This window comes from Bos taurus, chromosome 9 (genome assembly GCF_002263795.3).
Source record: "Bos taurus isolate L1 Dominette 01449 registration number 42190680 breed Hereford chromosome 9, ARS-UCD2.0, whole genome shotgun sequence".
Classification (NCBI taxonomy): Eukaryota; Metazoa; Chordata; class Mammalia; order Artiodactyla; family Bovidae; genus Bos; species Bos taurus.
This window is the reverse complement of record NC_037336.1, coordinates 99590814-99612699: the sequence shown is the minus strand read 5'-3', so window position 1 is coordinate 99612699 and position 21886 is coordinate 99590814. Positions and strand designations below refer to the sequence as shown.

General features: G+C 40.8%; 1 long non-coding RNA gene across 1 annotated transcript; it reads left to right on the top strand.

Moving 5' to 3' along the window:
- Window positions 1-20029: 20029 nt before the first annotated feature.
- On the top strand, window positions 20030-20724 carry LOC132346181 (uncharacterized). The gene is made up of 2 exons (XR_009495943.1): window positions 20030-20379; window positions 20467-20724. It is a non-coding gene; the product is annotated as an uncharacterized lncRNA (long non-coding RNA).
- Window positions 20725-21886: the final 1162 nt, after the last annotated feature.

Sequence of the window (21886 nt, the reverse complement as noted above, 5' to 3'; positions counted from 1 at the left end):
TGAACACCAACATTTTCGGAATCAGAGAACTAAAATGGACTGGAATAGGTGAATTTAACTCAGGTGACCATTATATCTGCCACTGTGGGCAAGAATCCCTTAGAAGAAATGGAGTAGCCATCATACTCAACAAGAGTCCAAAATGCAGTACTTGGATACAATCTCAAAAACGACAGAATGAGCTCTGTTCGTTTCTAAGGCAAACCATTCAATATTAAGGTAATCCAAGCCTATGCCTCAACCAGTAATGCTGAAGAAGCTGAAGTTGAGCAGTTATTTGAAGACTTACAAGACCTTCTAGAACACCCAAAAAAGATGTCTTTTTCATTATAGGGGACTGGAATGCAAAAGTAGAAAGTCAAGAGATACCTCGAGTAACAGGCAAATTTGGCCTTGGAATACGAAAAGAAGCAGGGCAAAGACTAATAGAGTTTTTCCAAGAGAACACACTGGTCATTGAAAACACCCTCTGCCAACAACACAAGAGAAGACTCTACACATGGACTTTATCAGATGGTCAGCACTGAAATCAGATTGATTATATTCTTTGCAGCCAAAGATGGAGAGGCTCTATACAGTCAACAAAAACAAGACCAAGAGCTGACTGTGGCTCAGATCATGAACTCCTTATTGCCAAATTTAGACTTAAATTGAAGAAAGTAGGGAAACCACTAGACCATTCAGGTATGACCTAAATCAAATCCCTTATAATTATATAGTGGAAGTGAGAAATAGATTCATGGGATTAAATCTGATAGACAGTGCCTGAAGAGCTATAGACGGAGGTTTGTGACATTGTACAGGAGGCAGTGATCAATACCATCCCCAAGAAAAAGAAATGCAAAAAAGCAAAATGGCTGTCTGAAGAGGCCTCACAAATAGCTGTGAAAAGAAGAGAAACGAACGGCAAAGGAGAAAAGGAAAGATATACCCATTTGAATGCAGAGTTCCAAAGAATAGCAAGGAGAGATAAGAAAATCTTCCTCAGTGATCAGTGCAAAGGAATAAAGAAAACAATAGAATAGGAAAGACTGGAGATCTCTTCAAAAAAATTAGAGATACCAAGGGAATATTTCATGCAAATATGGGCTCAATAAAGGACAGAAATGGTATGAACCTAAAAGAAGCAGAAGATATTAAGAAGATGTGGCAAGAATACACAGAAGAACTATACAAAAAAGATCTTCATGACCCAGATAATCAGGATGGTGTGATCACTCACCTAGAGCCAGACATCCTGGAATGTGAAGTCAAGTGGGCCTTAGAAAGCATCACTATGAAAAAGCTAGTGGAGGTGATGGAATTCCAGTGGAGCTATTTCAAATCTTAAAAGATAATGCTATGAAAGTGCTGCACTCAATATGCCAGCAAACCTGGAAAACTCAGCAGTGGCCACAGGACTGGAAAATGTCAGTTTTCATTCCAATCCCAAAGAAAGGCAATGACAAAGAATGCTCAAATTACCACACAATTGCACTCATCTCACATGCTAACAAAGTAATGCTCAAAATTCTCCAAGCTAGGCTTCAACAGCATGTGAACCATGAACTTCCAGAAGTTCAAGCTGGTTTTAGAAAAGGCAGAGGAACAAGAGATCAAATTGCCAACATCTGTTGGATCATCAAAAAAGCAAAGAGTTCCAGAAGAACATCTACTTCTGCTTTATTGACTATGCCAAAGCCTTTGACTGTGTGAATCACAACAAACTGAAAATTCAACAGATGGGAATACCAGAACACCTGATCTGCCTCCTGAGAAATCTGTATGCAGGTCAAGAAGCAACAGTTAGAACTGGACAGGGAACAATAGACTTGTTCCAGATAGGAAAAGGAGTACGTCAAGGCTGTATATTGTCACCCTGCTTATTTAATTTATGTGCATCATGAGAAATGCTGTATGGGATGAAGCACAAGCTGGAATGAAGATTGCCGGGAGAAATATCAATAACCTCAGATATGCAGATGACACCACCCTTATGGCAGAAAGCGAAGAAGAACTAAGGAGCCTCTTGACGAAAGTGAAAGAAGAGAGTGAAAAAGTTGGCTTAAAACTCAACTTTCAGAAAACTAAGATCATGGCATCTGGTCCCATAACTTCATGGCAAATATATGGGGAAATAATGACAGAGACTTTATTTTGGGGGGCTCTAAAATCACTGCAGATGGTGACTGCAGCCCTGAAATTAAAAGATGCTTGCTCCTTGGAAGGAAAGTTATGATCAACCTAGACAGCATTTTAAAAACCAGAGACATTACTTTGCCAACAAAGGTCTGTCTAGTCAAAGCTATGTTTTTTCCAGTAATCATTTATGGATGTTAGAGTTGGACTATAAAAAAAGCTGAGCACCCAGGAATTGATGCTTTTCAACTGTGGTGGCAGAGAAGGCTCTTGAGGGTCCCCTGGACATCAAAGAGATCCAACCAGTCTATCTTATAGGAAATCAGTGCTGAATATTCATGGGAAGGACTGATGCTGAAGCTGAAACTCTAACACTTTGGCCACCCGATGTGAAGAACTGACTCATTGGAAAAGGCCCTGATGCTGGGAAAGGTTGGAAGTGGAAGAAGAGGGTAACAGAGGATGAGATGATTGGATGGCATCACCGACTCAGTGGACATGAGTTTGAGTAAGCTCCAGGAGCTGGTGATGGACAGGAAAGCCTGGCGTGCTGCAGTCCATGGGGTCGCACAAAGTTGGGCTCGACTGAGGGACTGAACTGAACTGAATAGCACTTGCGATGGAGTTTGCTTATAGCGTATTGATAGCACAGAACCTCATGCATCTAATGTCTAAAAATTCATTTGTGAGTCTTATGGAAAAGAAAGGTTGAACTGATTTGTGGGTCCATGCTCAGTCTTATTGGACTTTTTGTAACTCCCTGAAAGGTAGCCCACCAGGCTCCTCCTTCCATGGGGTTTTCCAGGCCAGAACACTGAAGTGGGTGCCATTTTTTTCTTCCAGGGGATCTTCCCAACCCAGGGATGGAACTCATGCCTCCTGTGTCTACTTGGCAGACAGATTCTTTACCACTGAGCCACCTGGGAAGCCTGAACTGATTTACCCGTATTTGTTATCTTCAAATATTGGTGGACATTTAGCGTGCATATGCACGCTCATCCCTTAGTGTAGGACACATAAAGTTGTTGGCCTCTATGAAAGAGTTCAGGAAGAAAAGCTGGTAGCGAGCAGAATCCTGTCGGCCTCCTGGGTGCACAAACTTGCTATGTCCTCCATTTCTTGATTACAAGAAATAGACTTCATTCAGCCTCCAAGACTTTTCCTAAATTCCAACACGTAGGTTAAAACTGTTGCTAGTTGTGGAAGGGAGGAGATCTGGAGACAAAGAAACAGAAACAACACTGCAGCCTCAGGGCAGGGTCCTGACTTCCCCCCCAGGGATACTCACCACAGTATCTTTGAGCCGTTTTGCAGATCTGAAATCCTCGCCAGGTGGGAGAATTTAAAGATATGCTACCCACAGGCTTGTAGACTCCAGACTAGTTGGAACCAGAAGGTTGATGATGCTGATGCCCATTCACCGCAGTCAGAAGAATGTCTACAGCTGATCATACCCCTCTTTAAATGATGACTATAAAACTTCTCACCAGATGGAGACACACAGTCCTGAGGACCTTAGCCCTCTGTGGCCCCCTTTGCCTGGCAAACCAGTAAAGCTTGTCTTTTCTACTTCATGCAAAACTGTCTTGAGGTTTCATTAAAGTGATGGGGTACAGGGCTCAGATTTGGCTTCAAAGCCTCTTTCCATTAGTGTGCACTTTCCACTATGCAAAGGGAAAATCTGTGCAGTGGGGCTTTACGAGGTAGAAACCAGAGACGGCTCTGGGTCCACCCAGCTTAATCAAGATCATAAAAAATGTCCACATTTGTGAAAAATTTCTAGTCAACACTAATGACTTTTTTTTTTACTTTAAAAATTTAAAGTTGAATTTTGCTAGCTTTTAAAAATATCTCCAGATATGGAGGGAAAAAAAAAAAATAGATATAACCACTTTACAAGTTGATTACACCCAAAGATAGTTTGCTTTGTAACCAGACATATTAGTCACCAAAAGTTGTCTTAAAAAAAAGTAAACACATTTGATTATACTTTATTTCATTTAACGCTCAAAAATTGAGAAAAATATTTTTGTGCAGTTTTGTGTGTGTGTGTGTGTGTGTGTTTTCCCCAGATAAACAGAGTGTTAGAGAAATGAGGTGCGCTTCCCTGGTCTGTGCAGCTGTTAACCCCAGGTCTGAATCTGCAGGTCGGGTCTTTGGACCCTGAGCTCTTCCCATGATAACACAGCGGCCTCCCAAGATTGTCTTCCGGGCAAGCATTCCTTGAAACCGTGTTTTGTGGTGGACCAAATAAAGCAATGTGCGTTCCTGGTGGCTCCACGGGAAGGAATCCACCTGCTAATACAGGAGATGCAGGTTGGATCCCTGGGTCGGGAAGATCCCCTGAAGTAGGAAACGGCAGTCTATTCCAGTATTCTTCCTGCAAAGTCCCACGGACAGAGGAGTCTGGTGGGCTACAGTCCCTGGGGTCACAGAAGAGTAGGACATGACTTAGCCACTAAACAACAACCACCAAATAAAGCAACTCAGTGTGCCCTGCATGTTTGATAAAGTGTGAAGTGTGAAAGTGGATAACACCTGTCAATGACAAAGACAAATGAAGCACTTTATTATAAAAGTTTAATGGGGTAAAAATGAAAAATTTACACTTATTATTCATAGCTCAGTAGGCTTGTGGCAAAATGAGTTTACTTATTGAGACCCTATGCCCTCCAACCAGGAAAACAGCAATAGGCAGAATGAATGACACCATCTCAGCCTCCTCATCTCAGGCTCCCAGGATTAGAGCCCTTCCACGTTGGTGTTATAAGAACCATTAAATAATCCAAAGTCGTGAAGCCAGAATACCTGCACATTCACTAAAATCTTCAATAGCTTCCGGGCTCCATGCAACCATTTTGTGCTTGACTCTTTTTCATTTGTAAAATGAAGGGACTTTGTAAATCCCTGCAGATTCTGAAAAGTATTTGTAGACACAAGAACTGCAGTTCTGCAAACTCTGAAATCTTAGCTCCACCCCCACTCCCCACCCCTCCAGGTGGCCAGAGCCCTTCTGCTCAGGGATCCAAGGCCCAAAAGAGAAATGCAGCCCTCGGGGCACAAGGCCAACAGTGAGATCTTTCTTTGCATGTTGTTCAGTCTCTAAGTCATGTCCAACTCTTTGTGACTTTGTGACCCCATGGACTGCAGCGCCCCAGGCTTCCCTGTCCTTCACTATCTCCCAGAGCTGGCTCAAGTTCATGTCCACAGAGTCAGTAATGCTGTCAAACCATCTCATCCTCTGCTGCCCTCTTCTCCTTTTGTCTTCAATTTTTGCATGATGCAAGTCTAATCATGCTATCACTCTAAATCTTCTGTTATCTACCCATATTGTCAAGATACGGGTTTCTCTAATAGTTCAGATGGTAAAGAATTTGCCTACAATGCAGGAGATTCAAGTTCAATCCCTTGTAAGGAAGATCCCCTGATGAAGGGAATGGCAACCCACTCCAGTACTCTTACCTGGAGAATTCCATCGACAGAGGAGCCTGGTGGGCTATAGTCTATGGAGTTGCAAAGAGTTGGATATGACTGAGCAACTAACACACTTATTGTCAAGATAAAGAAGACCAAGGTCCTCAGCTTATTATAATAAGAATCCTTTAAATCTGATCCTTGGACCTCAGCCTCAACTCTCACCTGTCTCCTCTCCACACCTCTGTAGGCTGGTCATGATCGCCAGCTGGTATTTTTACTTCTCAGTACATTTCCAGGTATCTCCAAGGCAGAGCCTGTGCTGATGTCTGGGTCTGCGATCATATCCTCCTATAACCAGAAGCTAAGAACCTCTCTTTCGGAACAGTTTTAACTCTGCTAAGAGAACAGGGTTTGGAATCTGTGAGACCCTGTCTAAATTCCCAACTTTACCACTAACAAACTCAACATGTCAATGAATCTTTCTAAGCTTTAGCCCCTTTAAATTGTGAATGCATGTGTGCATGCTAAGTTGCTCCAGTCCTGTCCAACCTCTTTGCAACCCTGTGAACTGTAGCCAGGCTCCTCAGTCCATGGGATTCTCCAGGCAAGAATACTGGAGCTGGTTGCCATGCCCTCCTCCAGGGGATCTTCCCAACCCAAGGATCAAACCCACATCTCTTCTATCTCCTGCATCAGTAGGTGGGTTCTTTACCACTAGCATCACGTGGGAAGCCCTAAATTGTGAATAAGCATATTTAATTCAAAGAGTTGTTGCTGAGGATAAACACTATAATGAACGGAAGGCATCTAAAACAGTGCCTGGCACAAATAAATCATTCAATAAATAATAGTATGTTTGTGTGCATGCTCAGTCTTGCCTAACTCTTTGGGACCCCATTGACTATAGCCCATCAGGCTCCTCTGTCCATGGAATTTTCCTGGTAGGAATATTGGAGTGGGTTGCCATTTCCTTCTCCCGGGGATCTTCCAGACCCAGGGACTGAATCCACATCTCTTGCATCTCCTACATTGGCAGGTGGGTTCTTTACCACTGAGCCACCTGGGAAATGATATTAGATGGTATACTTATTATCATTAGGTTAGACCCAACTAGAGCTGTTCCTCCTCCAGAAAGAATTCTCTGTATGTCTCTAAATCTCTCCTCAAGCCCTAACCTACCATTCCATGGGAGGAATTAAGAGTTCTTCCAAGTACAGAGGTTCTTCATTGACTGAGCTGTGGCACAGTCTTATAGGCTGAGCTCTTTCCAGGCAAGAAAAGGAAGTTTCTTCTTTCTAAAAACTAAGATCCTGGCATCCAGTCCCATCACTTCATGGCAAATAGATGGGGAAACAATGAAAACAATGACAGACTTTATTTGGGGGGGCTCCAAAATCACTGCAGATGGTGATTGCAGCCAAGAAATTAAAAGAGACTTGCTCCTTGGAAGAAAAGCTCTGACCAGTCTAGACAGCATATTAAAAAGCAGAGACATTACTTAGCTAACAAAGGTCCATCTAGTCAAAGCTATGGTTTTGCCAGTAGTCATGTATGGATGTGAGTTGGAGTATAAAAAAAGCTGAGTGCCGAAGAATTGATGCTTTTCAACTGTGGTGTTGGAGAAGACTCTTGAAAGTTCCTTGGACTGCAAGGAGATCCAACCATTCCATCCTAAGGGAAATCAGTCCTGAATATTCATTGGAAGGACTGATGCTGAAACTGAAACTCCAATACTTTAGCCACTGGATGGGAAGAACTGACTCCTTGGAAAAGACCCTGATGCTGGGAAAGATTAAGGGCAGGAGGAGAAGGGGACAACAGAGGATGAGATGGTTGGATGTCATCACTGACTCGATGGACATGAGTTTGAGCAAGCTCCATGAGTTGGTGATAGACAGGGAAGCCTGGCGTGCTGCAGTCCATGGGTTCGCACAGAGTCAGACACGACTGAGGGACTGAATGGAACTGAACTGAACTGAACTGAACTGCTGTCAGCATAGGGCCTGAGAGCCCTCCCCGCCTTCCTTAGCCTCCTGACTATCTTTTATTGACCTTTCTGTGTATCTCTTTTGCAATGTGCGTGCCCACACTGAGAAATATATTGCTACATTTTTTTTCTTGAAATATAATTTAAAGTTTTTATTCTTATTTTTTATTGTATTATAGTTGTTTTACCATGCTGTGTTAGTTTCTGCTGTACAACAAAGTGAATCAGCTATGTGTATACATATGTCCCCTCCCTCTTGCACCTCCCTCCCACCACTCCCCATCCTACCCATTATTTGTAGAGATGTGGATGGAACCTCTCCCTTCTCCAGGGGATCTTCCTGACCCAGGGATCGAACCAAGTTTGCTGCATTGCAGGCAGATTCTTTAACCTCTGAGCTACCAGGAAAGCCAATGGATGGCACTAGAGCCTGTCATACAGAGTGAAGTATGCCACAATTTTTAACATATTATTTTAAATACATTTCTAAAAGGCCATACCTTTCCATCAAGTTTTTTTGTTTGTTTGTTTGTTTTTGCCTTAATGCTACATTTTTCAAGTTGTTGCTGTTCAGTCACTCAGTTGTGTCCAACTCTGCAAACCCATGGACTGTAGCACACCAGGCTTCCTTGTCTTTCACCATCTCCCAGAGCTTGCTCAAACTCATGTCCATTGAGTCAGTGCTGCCATCCAACCACCTCATCCTTTGTTGCCCTCTTCTCCTCCCGCCCTCAGTCTTTCCAGCATCAGGGTCATTTTGAGGTAAGGCTCAGCAAAAATCACATTCACAAGACTTAGAGTAAGTATTTGAATTGTTCAATTTTCTGCCATTTATTGGCATTAGTTGCATTTATTTCTTCTCTTCTTATTTGCTTGCAAATTCCCAGGAAACAGCAACCAAGTTTTCATACAACTCTATATCCTTCACAATTTCCTGCACATTATAGTCCTTAGTTAAATATATGCTAAGTGACTTATTGACACATTAAATAAGAGACAAATGATTGAAGTGTTATATATTAGAAAAATACAGTGTTTATCTACATTCAGCTGATAAGTAAGTAGCAGCATTCACTTATCTCTTGGAAAAATCTCTGAAACATTTTGCAAAAAAAAAAAAAAACAGAACTTGCATATTTTTTTTTCCTGCCTACAGAATGAACAGCAAACTACCCTGTTCTTTTACCATAAAAAATATAGCGTTAACTGCAGGAATAGACTCTTTTGTCTTTTCAGGATCTCCAGTACATAGGTTGCATGCTGGAAATTATTTTTCTTGATTTCTATCATGGCTTTCTTGTTAGGCACCAGGAGGAATCTTTATAGACACAGCATTTGGTTTCTGTTCTTTGAGAACATGTCTGCAGCAGCTATTCTTAGAAACCTTTGTGGGAGGCCAAGTTCCACCTCTGTGGAGAGTGAGTCACCACTGCCTCACTAATTATGCATTATTCCCACTGAAGATTATGGGTCTAAATAACTACAAAACCAAATCCAAGGAACCTGGAGGCTAATTGGGCTGAAAACATCCCTTTGCTCAAGCCGGAAGGCGGGAGATATGCAGTCAATTAAGCTCTAATGGGCAAACCCAGGAACCACTGCTCCCCTCTCCCTGCAACCGCCAGGCTCAACTTGCAGGCTTCAAAACAGTGTGCATGCATTGTATGCCCCCTTAATTCCCTGAAGCAATTTCCTGGTAAGTTCTGCTGCTCTAGTGTTTGGATTTCCTTTTTAAAAATATTAGTTAACAGTGTTTCTTTCGAGAAATCCTGTTTGTGAAGCACCATGATGGCTCCTGAGCTTCCCTGGTAGCTCATCCAGGAAAGAATCCACCTGCAGTGTGGGAGACCTGGGTTCAATCCCTGGGCTGGGAAGATCCCCTGGAAGAGGGCATGGCAATCCACTCCAATACCCTTGCCTGGAGAATCTCCATGGACAGAGGAGCCTGGCTGGCTACAGTCCATGGGGTTGGAAAGAGTCAGACACGACTGAGAAACTAAGTATGATGGCTCCTGGGGTGACTAAGAGCATTTGCCGCCCAGAAAACGACCTTCTAGTGAGGAGAAACAGACTTAGACACAAAATTTAAAAGAGCTTCTGATGAAGGATGGGAGGCAAAACAGGGACACATTAGGAACTGGCTAAGCCTTCAACTCCAAATTGTAGCTCTGGGGTCATGGCAAGGGTCCTTTAATTTTTATTCGGGGTCTTAAATTGGTCACAGAGCAATAGGAAACTTCAGACAGACAGTTCTAGTCTGCCCCTTTCACCTGAGGTATTGGTAAGGTCCAGAGGTATAAAAAAGCCACAGGATAGATAAGACACAGAACATTAACTTTACATGATGGGTATTTTCAACAGTCTTGCATAGAGACCAACAAGTGTATCTGCCCAACACACACTTGCAGTGTGGTTGCAGGGTTCCATGTAGTCTTCCAGTCACTGAGCATTGAACTCAATCAGCAATGGCCCTGTTCTCATTGAGTATCATTTATAGGGAAATGGGAAGGGACGATTAATGAATAAGTAAGGGAGCATACAGTACTTCAGAAGGTGAGAGTCATGAAATGCAACAGAGAAGATGTAGGATGTGATAAGGTGACCAACCGTGTGCTTTTCCTGGTGCTGAGAGGCTTCCAGGACTTGGGACTGTCAGGGCTAAAACTGGAGAGTCCTAGCCAACCAGAACAAGTTTTTCATCCTAGGTATGGGAGGCATGGAGGAATCAAAGGTGACTCTAAGGATCAGGGCCAATATGAGGACGGACTTGCCACTGAACACAAATAGAGAGCAGAGGGTTACAGAAACAGTGGATGAAGGAGCACAGAACCAGGAGGACTGTTGTGACGTATTAAGTTTAAGATGTTCATTAAACATCCCAGTGGGTGTGCTGGGTTAGTAATTAGACACAAGTCTGAATTTCAGGGGGAAAACCAAGGTAAAAGAAATAAATCTGGCTGTCATTAGAATGTAAATACATTACGTTTACTGCATTAAAGCCATTGGGCTGGATGCAATCATTAAGGGGGGTGTAGTTACAATGGTGATGGGAATGATCCAGAAAAGGAGGAAATTTGATGAAAAGAGAAATCATGACTTACAAAAGAGAAATAATGATTTGCAAAAGAGATGGTCATGAATGAGTCAGAGGGGATAGGAAGCACTGCACAAAAGGAGAGATGATTCTAGATGGGAGAAGGAAGAGTTTCGCTTGGTTATAGTGGGAGGGGTGATAGTCTAGATGGCACAGGGAACTTGGAGACAGAAGTTTTGATGTAAATTAAGTGAGTACTAAAAATATTCTTTGAACTAGGAGAGAGAGTAAGAATAGAAGAGAATAGGAAATACAGGAGTTCATTGCACCTAATATGAATAAGATTTTTTTTTTTCTGAAATGCATGTGCATATGTATCTTAGTCATGATATAATATTACTTACTGATTGCTCATGGGGGTGATACTTATTGCATACTTCAGTGATATTTCAGAGCTATTTTTCTGTGTGATTATCAAAATAACCATAATTTAAAAAATAATCATAATAATGGTAGCAGCAGTACTGAGAAAAGCATCAATGATTGGAAGTCATAAACTTCAAGGAATGATGGAGAGTGACCCAGGGTTCTGGCTGACTATACCAAGAAAAGGTTCTATATCATGGAGCTGCAGATGGAGGATGAAACATGACCCAGAGTTGGCAGTGATGACTAAGCAGAATTTCTTCCTCCACTCCAAGCACAGTGGGGCACAGTGTGGGAGAGAAAGCAGCTGTTACTAAAGCAGGCTGCAAGAGAAGCCACACCCTTAGAACAGCGCTGGGATTATGCAGGGAATTGCAAATGCACATGTCTTTTCAAGATAAATATAAGTGGCATCAAAGAAATTTTTCACTTCTAGGTGGAGAAATCTGCAGGATCCCCACTTGGACTGAGAATTACATGTGCTCTCTTTCCCCTGCTCTTGGGGCATGTTTCATGTTCCTTGAATCACTGTGAGAAACGCTGACCTTATGGGAAGCAGGCTAATATGTTTTGAGTGTCTGCTAAGTACTTTGTAGTCGTTATTTTATTCTCAGGAAAGCAACATGTGCTAAGATTACCCTAATTTGAGAGATAAAGAGACTGAGACACAGCACTTTTGTAAGACTTTAGAGTAGTAGCAGAGGCACAATTAGAACACGCCTCTCCCTGACTTCAGAGCCTAGGCTCTTTTTAATCATGCCACCTTGTAGGTGTGGAACGTCTCGTGCATGCCCACCAGTTATACTAGATGATTAAGACTGAGAGCTTTTCATTCAAGGTCAGGAACAAGATGGGGTGTCAACTCTCACCACTCTCACCTAACATGTTACTAGAAGTCCTAGCCATAGCAATCAGGCAAGAGAAAGAAACAAAAGACATTCAGATCAGAAAATAAGTAAAACTGTCTTTGCCTATATCAGTAATATGATCTTATATGTAGAAAATTCTAAAGCTCCATTAAAGAACTGTTAAAAACAATCAACAGATTTGGAAAGCTGCAGAACCCAAAATCAACATGCAGGAATTAGTTGTGTTTCTATACACTAAAAAGGAAATATCTGAAAAATACATAAATGGAACAATCCTGTTTACAATGACATAATGAAGAAGAAATGCTTAGGAATAAATTTAAGGAGTTGGAAGAAGTTGGAAAACCTGCAGACTGAAAACTATAGGACACTCGGAGCAATTTAACAAAGAAATAACCAGCAAAATATTCCATGTTTATTAGTCAGAAGAATTAGTACTGTTAAAAGGCCCATACTACCCAAAGATAAAGACATCTACAGATTCTACGCAATCTCTATTAAAATTTCCAATGAGATATTTCACAGAAATTTTAAAAATAATATTTGTGTGGAATCACAAATAACCCCAAATAGCCAAAGAAAGTCTGATTAAAAGCAAAGTCGGATCCATGATATTCCCTGATTTAAAACTATACTGTAAAGCTATTGTAATCAAACCAGTATGGTATCGGCATAAAAATAGACAAACAGACCAAAGGAACAGAAACAAGAGCCCAGAAATAAATCCTAGGATATGTGGTCAACTTGTAGTTGACGAGAGAGCCAAGGATACTCAGTGGGGAAAGGACAGTCTCTTCAGTAAATGGTGCTGGGAACACTGGATACCCCCACGCAGAGAAATAAAGTTGAAACCCCATCTTACATCACTCATAGAAATTAACTAAAAAATGTTTTAAAGACTTAAACATAAGACCTGAAACTGTAAAGCTTCTACAAAAAACAAACAAATATTGGGTGAGTGCTCTGACAGATTATCTGTAAAACTGCTCTAACTGATGTTCTTGAATGCAAGTTCTTCAGTGGTCCCTTTTCATTTTGACTCTATGCTTGAAAAATAGAACATTTGCAGAGATGATGTAAACAGATTTGAAAAGTGCTTTCATAATTGCATATAAGGACAGAACTCTCCATGTTCTTTGGAACCCCCCTACCATAGCCCCCCTGAGGAAAACACAGCCGACTTGCATCTAAGAGATGCCTGACACTGCAACTAACGTCTAAGTGTTTTCCAACACCCTAGCTTACACTGAGCCAAGCTCCACACTAGAGTGATGTACTGGCTCACAATAGAAATCAGTCAAGTGATCCCAGACCAGGAAAACAACTCATCTTAATTGGAAAAGTGGCAGATACGTAAATGTTTATGATTCTAACCCACTGATTTTGCATTAAAAACCTAATAGATACAACAATGTGTGGGGCAAACAGAAGATTATACACAGTTAAAGAGAAAATTCAGACCTAGAAAATCTGAAATCTCCAAAATGTATCAAATAGAGACTAAGAGATGGAAAAGATTAAAGAAGGATATCTGCAGGATACATTGAAAATGTGGCAGTTTGATCTCTGGTTCCTCTGCCTTTTCTAAATCTAGCTTGAACATCTGGAAGATCATGGTTCATGTACTGTTTAACTCTGGCTTTGAGAATTTTGAGCATTACTTTGCCAGCATGTGCTGCTGCTGCTGCTGCTAAGCCAGCATGTGAGATGAGTGCAATTGTGAAGTCGTTTGAGCATTTTTTGGCATTGTCTTTCTTAGGGATTGGAATGAAAACTGACCTTTTCCAGTCTTGTGGCCACTGCTGAGTTTTCCAAATTTGCTGGCATATTGAGTGCAGCACTTTCACAGCATCATCTTTTAGGATTTGAAATAGCGCAACTGGAATTTCATCACCTTCACTAGCTTTGTTCATAGTGATGCTTCCTAAGGCCCACTTGATATCGGACTCTGGGATGTCTGGCTCTAGGTGACTGTTCACACCATCGTGGTTATCTGGGTCATGAAGATCTTTTTTGTATGGTTCTTTTGTGTATCCTTGCCACCCCCTCTTAATATCATCTACTTCTGTTAGGTCCATACCATTTCTGTCCTTTGTTGAGCTCATCTTTGCATGAAATGTTCCCTTGGTATCTCTAATTTTCTTGAAGAGATCTCTAGTCTTTCCAAGTCTGTTGTTTTCCTCTATTTCTTTGCATTGATCACTGAGGAAGACTTTCTTATCTTTTCTTGCTATTCTTTGGAACTCTGCATTCAAATGGGTATCTGTCCTTTCCTCCTTTGCTTTTCGCTTCTCTTCTTCTCACAGCTATTTGTAAGGCCTCCTCAGACAGCCAGTTTGCTTTTTTGCATTTCTTTTCCTTGAGGACAGTCTTGCTCCCTGTCTCTTGTACAATGTCACAAACCTCAGTCCATAGTTCTTTAGGCACTCTATTTATCAGATCTAATCCCTTGAATCTATTTGTCACTTCCACTGTATAATTGTAAGGGATTTGATTTAGGTCATACCTGAATGGTCTACTGGTTTTCACTACTTTCTTCAATTTAAGTCTGAATTTGGCAATAAGGAGTTCATGATCTGAGCCACAATCAGCTCCTGGTCTTGTTTTTGCTGATTGCATAGAGTTGCTCCATCTTTGGCTGCAAAGAATATAATCAATCTGATTTCTGTGTTGACCATCTGGTGATGTCCATGTATAGAGTCTTCTCTTGTGTTGTTGGAAGAGGGTGTTTGCTATGACCAGTGCATCCTCTTGGCAAAACTGTTAGCCTTTGACCTGCTTCATTTTTTACCCCAAGGCCCAATTTGCCTGTTGGGCAAATCTCTTGACTGTCTACTTTTGCATTCCAGTCCCCTATAATGAAAAGGATATCTTTTGGGGGTGTTAGTTCTAGAAGGTCTTGTAGGTATTCAAATAACTGCTCAACTTCAGCTTCTTCAGCATTACTGGTTGGGGCATAGACTTGGATTATTGTGATATTGAATGGTTTGCCTTGGAAACGAACAGAGATCATTCTGTCATTTTTGAGGATTGTATCCAAATCTGTATGCAGGTCAAGAAGCAACAGTTAGAACTGGACATGGAACAACAGGCTGGTTCCAAATAGGAAACGGAATACATCAAGGCTGTATATTGTCACCCTGCTTATTTAACTTATATGCAGAGTACATCATGTTTTGAAATGCTGGGCTGGATGAAGCACAAGCTGGAATCAAGATTGCCGGGAGAAATACCAATAACCTCAGATTTGCAGATGATACCACTCTTAGGGCAGAAAGTGAAGAGGAACTAAAAAGCCTCTTGATGAAAGTGAAAGTGGAGAGTGAAAAAGTTGGCTTAAAGCTCAACATTCAGAAAATGAAGATCATGGCATCCGGTCCCATCACTTCATGGGAAATAGATGGGGAAACAGTGGAAACAGTGTCAGACTTTATTTCTGGGGACTCCAAAATCACTGCAGATGGTGATTGCAGCCATGAAATTAAAAGATGCTTACTCCCTGGAAGGAAAGTTATGACCAACCTAGATAGCATATTCAAAAGCAGAGACATTACTTTGCCAATAAAGGTCCGTCTAGTCAAGGCTATGGTTTTCCCAGTAGTCATGTATGGATGGGAGAGTTGGACTGTGGAGAAAACTGAGCACCGAAGAATTGATGCTTTTGAGCTGTGGTGTTGGAGAAGACTCTTGAGAGTCCCTTGGACTGCAAGGAGATCCAACCAGTCCATTCTGAAGGAGATCAGCCCTGGCTGTTCTTCCGAAGGAATGATGCTAAAGCTGAAACTCCAGTACTTTGGCCACTTCATTAGAAGAGTTGACTCATTGGAAAAGACTCTGATGCTGGGAGGGGTTGGGGGCAGGAGGAGAAAGGGACGACAGAGGATGGGATGGCTGGATGGCATCACTGACTTGATGGACGTGAGTCTGAGTGAACTCCAGGAGTTGGTGATGGACAGGGAGGCCTGGTGTGCTGTGATTCATGGGGTCGCAAAGAGTTGGACACGACTGAGTGACTGAACTGAACTGAACTGAACTGAACTGCATTTTTGACTCTTTTGTTGACCATGATGGCTACTCCATTTCTTCTAAGGGATTCCTGCCCATAGTAGTAGATATAATGGTCATCTGAGTTAAATTCACCCATTCCAATCCATTTTAGTTTGCTGATTCCTAAAATGTCAAATGTTCACTCTTGCCATCTCCCATTTGACCACGTCAAATTTGCCTTGATTCATGGATATAACATTCCAGGTTCCTATGCAGTATTGTTCTTTACAGCATCAGACTTTACTTCCATCACCAGTCACATCCCCAGCTGGGTGTTGTTTTTGCTTTGGCCCCATCTTTTCATTCTCTCTGTAGTTAGTTCTCCACTGATCTCCAGTAGCATATTGGGAGTAGCATCCCAGTAGATAGCAGTAGCTATCTCCAGTAGCATATGAACCTGGGGAGTTCATCTTTCAGTGTGCTATCTTTTTGCCTTTTCATACTGTTCTTGGGGTTCTCAAGGCAAGAATGCTGAAGTGGTTTGCCATTCCCTTCTCCAGTGGACCACATTTTGAAGGTATAATGACTGAAAGTTTTCCAAAATTGTTGAAAACATCAATCTTCGATTAATATCCAGTTCAGAATGACTGTGAATCCCAACAAATAAGTAGAACAATGTTAGATCTAGACACACACGAAGTTAAAATGTAGAACACAAAAAGAGAAAAAAAAAAAAAAGATTGTAACAAAGTACAAATTGAGGGGCAATTTACAAAATATCTAGGCTTTACTCTTCAAAAGTATGAAGGTTATGAAAGATAGAGAAAGACTGAGGAGCTCTTATAGGTTAAAGAAGACTGAGGACATAATTAAAAGCTAAAAATATTTACAGCTAAATGATAATAACAATGCTAATTAAAACTCATGAGATGCAGCTAATAAGATACTTAAATTCTCATCATGTTTAATGCTCTTATTTGAAGGTAGAAAGACTGAAACAAATGAACTAAGTATCCAATTTAACTTGTTAAAAATAATAAATAAAAAATAGAAATAGGCAATAAGGGCACAAATGAATGAAATGAAAATGAAACATAACATTAGAGAGAATCAGCAGAAATCAAAGACTGATTATTTAAAATAACTACTAGGAATGACAAATCTTTGAAAATATTAATCAAGAATAACAAAAGTTAAATTAAAATACTGTTAAAATCAATAAAAGTATTATTTTAATAAAAATTTTAGTATTTTAATAAATTTAAATTTTTTATTTTTAATAATTTTTATAAATTAAAATTTTAATTAAAAGTGTTAAGTATTTTAATTAAAAAATTAAAATACTGTTAAGACAAAATTAACAGTATTAAGAATATTAAAGAGAAACATATCTGCAGATATAGCTGAGATAAAACAGTTGTAAGCAAAACTACAAAAATTCAGATTGATATATTTGAAAATTTATGTAAAATGGGTAAATTCTAGAACATTTCAAATTACTAAATCTAACTTAAGAGGAGAAAGAAAATCTTACCATTAAAGAAACTGAATCAGCATGTAAAAATCTTCTCCAGAAATCATTTTCAGACCCAGAGAGTTTTTACCACTAAGTTTTAACAAACATTCAAGAAACAATTATTTCCAAACCTTACCAAGTTCTTTCAGAGAATAGAAAAATAAGTGTTGCCTCTAAGGGTCATTGCAGTCTCGAGGTTTTTTGTTTTTTTTTTTTTTAGAAAAAGCATAAATGAGGGATGGCAATGAAGAAAATTATAGCCTATTCTTATTTACAAGAAAAATATTAAACAAAATAACATCCAGATTTCTGATGTATAATCTAACGTACCATCACCACACTTCATTTAGTCCACAATACAAAGTTGCTTCAGTATTTGGAAAATATCATAATATAAGCCTTTTATTAAAGAATAAAAGAAAAAGCAGAGGAAGAATATTTCTGGGAATAAATTGCAAATGATAATTAAAAAAAAAAAAAGAAAAGGATTTCCTCAAGTTTAAAAGTTATTGAGTCAGGGGCAGAGAGGTCAGAGCTTTATGAGAATGAGGTATGGGAGTGTGGTTGTCTCCGTTTTCTTTTTTTTTTTTCCCATTTTAGAGTATCACCAGAAAATGAGGCATGAAGAATGTAATTATTCTCAAGTTTCCTAAAAGAGCTCAGGCTGGGGGCTTATCTCATCATAGTCATTGTTGGAGGGGTGTTGACAGCAGCAACTCACGGTGGGCTGCCTGGTCTATAGACCCTGAAAAAACTGCCAGTTAAAAGAAATTCCCTTGAAACCAACTTTTACCCCTAAGATTCCTATTTAAGATTATGTATATCAATTGTTTCCAAAAGTTCTTTTTTTTCCTTGTATGTGATTATACACCATGTTTTTAGGTATTGTGATAAGCTTTATACAATGAAATGGTGATGTTAGTAAGTGGTGGGTTTTATGTAAGGACTTTCTGAACCAAATAAATAATGGCAGCTGTGTGTTATATTACACTTCTAATTTTATGGGTCCCTGAAACTGAAAAATTTGGGAACCAAAAATATGTACTTTTAATCATAACTCTTAGCACAGTCTTATTTATTTTACTCTTTGTCTTCCCCAAGGAGTTATGGAGCCCCTTGAAGATGCAAACTGTGGCCTGTTTATGCAAGATCTGAGTGGATGCTTGCACACTGGAAAAGCAAAATAACATACTTTCCTAAGGGGTGATACCACATGTTTTCTTTTGTTGTCTCTTTCAGGAAATTTTGATCCATCTAATGAGGAATACTGGGTGATTAGGGAAAGGACATGTTATAAATAATTGGAGTCAAGAGTTTTGCATTGGCTCAGATAAATGAAACGCTGAAGAATGGCTGGCACTATACTTCAGACTCCACAGCAGAATCAAGCCTTAGCCAAAACGTGAAGCACATCCTTCCTGTCTTGTTTGAGAGCGCGTCTCCCAAGGCTGTCCCGAGTACACCTCCTGGGACACCCCTGCCGCTGCTTCTCCAGATCATCCTTCCAGCTTTCTCCCAGGAAAGCAGGCAGGGTTGCATCAGCTGATGACACCGGGGTGGGGAGTATGCTGACATCTCCTGGGGGCTGTGCTCCTGTCACAGTGAACCTATAAAAATCATTGACAACCTCCCTCACGCTGGATTCCTGGTGCTTCTCAGTCTTTATAGGCAACATTTTTTGAAGATAAAGATGAAACCTCCCTTGGACATCATCCCATGTAGGTACTAGGCAGCCATCTCCCCCTCTGCCATCTCTCCATCTCCTTGTGGTTGCTGTTTAGTTGATAAGTTGTGTCAGACTCTTTGTGACCCATGAACTGCAGCATGCCAGACTTCCCTGTCCTTCTCTACCTCCTGGAGTTTGCTCAAGTTCTTGCCCATTGAGTCAATGATGCCCTAGAACCATCTCATCCTCTGTCGCCCCCTTCTCCTCTTGCCCTCAATCTTTCCCAGCATCAGAGTCTTTTCCAGCGAGCTGGCCCTTTGCATCAGGTGGCCCAAGTATTGGAGCTTCAGTTTTAGCATCAGTCCTTCCAATGAACACTCAGGACTGATCTCCTTTAGGATTGACTGGTTTGATCTCCTTGTTGTGCAAGGGACTCTCAAGAGCCTTCTCGAGCACCACAGTTTGAAGGCATCAATTCTTCGGTGCCCAGCCTTCTTTATAGTCCAACTCTTACATCCATACATGACAACTGGAAAAACCATAGCTTTGACTACTTGGACCTAACTTTCATCCCCTACTGTCTCTGCAGATATCCTTCATTGCCTGAATCCATAACTGGATGCTGCAAGGAGTATTTACTTGTCCAGAGACATCAGTGTTCCATTCTCTGTGGTGAAAACTCTCCAATCCACCGAGGTCAATAAGAAATATATATTTACTGAAAAGAACTATGAAAATACACCTGCCTTACTTATGTATATTTCACAGACTGTATGAAGTGAGATAGTCCCTGTATGAGCTTCTGTCTCCTCTCTCAGAAAAGAAAAGTAGGTTTCCTATAATGACATCAGTTCTGGTACATCTTCGCCTACACTTCGCTCACAGCCTTCAAGACCGCAGTTCCTGACGGGGCTCCCAGATGGCCTTGCACACTCCCACGCTGCTGGTGGGATGTGCAGGCCCTGAGCCAGATGGGTCGACAGCATGTCTGGAAGTCATACTTCTTACCTTCCTTCTGCCTAGATTGGTACAGCAGTCCATCATCTTCCTAGTTCTTATTTTTTTCTGTATAAGTAATTCCATTCATGTGTTAGCATATCAAAAGTATATAAAGGTATATAATGAAGTTTCCTTTCTGTCTCCTCTCCTATTTGCTAATTCCCCAAACTCCTTCCATAGGTAACCATGGTAACTAATTGTTTTTCAAGACATGTAATAATACAAATATACATTCCCCCTTCTCTTTAGATGCCTAGTGACACAGATACTGTGCACCTTGCTTTTTTCTAGTAGGGATATGTAAATGAGATGATGGCAGAGAAACCTACAAGTCCACAAAGTACATTCTCCCATTTCAGGGTAAGTAGTTATAGCTCAGAGCAGCTGCTCAGGCAGGAACAGGCATTTTACAACCTTTGTTTGATTGAGCTATGGCTGTGGGTCCAGCTCTTTCAGATACAATGTGTTAAGATCAAGAGTTAAGAAGCAGGGATGCATTCACCATTTCACTGGCTGGACGCAGACAATGATGAAGCTTTGGAGGGAAGTAGGACCAGATGAGGAAAGGAAAAACATGATGGTCTTCACGCAATCTCAGTTAAAGAAAACAAAATGATCCTTTGGAGTTAAGGTCCCAGAATCACCTCGTGGAGGAGAACCCCTTTCCAAAAATGAGAGTGAGAAATAAACTCCAATTGTGCTGATGCATGTGGGCTTATTTTTTTTACAGCTCTCTAGACTACCTTTAGACTTCTCTGGTGGCTCAGATGGTAAAGCATCTGCCTACAATGTGGAAGACCCAGGTTTGATCCCTGGTTTGGGAAGATCCTATAGAGAAGGAAATGGCAACCTACTGCCGTACTCTTGCCTGGAAAATCCCATGGGTGGAGGAGCCTGGTAGGCTACAGTCCATGGGGTCTCAAAGAGTCAGCAACAACTGAGCAACTTCACTTTCACTTAGACTACCTTTGGGGACTTCCCTGGAGGCTCAGTGGTAAATAATCCAGCTGCAACGCAGGAGATGCAAGAGACATAGCTTCAATCTTTGAGTCAGGAAGACCCCCTGGAGAAGGAAGTGGAACCCCACTCCAGTTTTCTTGCCTGGAGAATCCCATGGCAGAGGAGCCTGGTGGGTTACAGTCCAGGGGGTCGCGTGAGAGTTGGACGTGATTTAGCGACTGAACAACAACAGCTAGACAACCTTTTACAGCACAGAAATCACACCATGTTGATACACAAAGAACTTCCCTTCTTTCTGTTTTTACAGCCTTTCACTGTTCTATCACTTTAGACTTTCTCCTATTGTAATTGTTCCCAGCTTTTTGCTATTAAAAATTATGCTACTGTGGATAGAGGTACACAGGGGTCATCCCACATGGGAAACACCTTTTATACAAATACTTCCTTCTGGAATCAGAAATCTTGTTTCAGTAGATCATTTAGTGTTTATTTTCAGTATACACATGCATATATGTATATACAAACATATGTACATATATCAAGACCTATGCCCTACTAAAATTAATGCAAAATATATACATACATTCAGTCCCCTTTCAGTAGGGATTATTCCAACAACTGGAACACTGAGAGGCAACCTTACCCAGCCCCTTCTCACTTAAACCAGCAGCCTCAACGATTTGGATTAAAAATGAACCATCTTTTAAGACGGATAACATGGAAAGTCTTGTGTTTTATTATAATCAATTTTACCTGTGCTCACTCAGGACTCTAATTCACTCTCTCTTTATGAACACTCTGAAAATATTTGATCATGTGACACATTTAAAAATTGAAAGTGGCAAAGAATAGAAGCAAGGAGGAAATTGTGGTAAGCAGAAAGAGAGATGGTGGCGAGAAAGCAGAA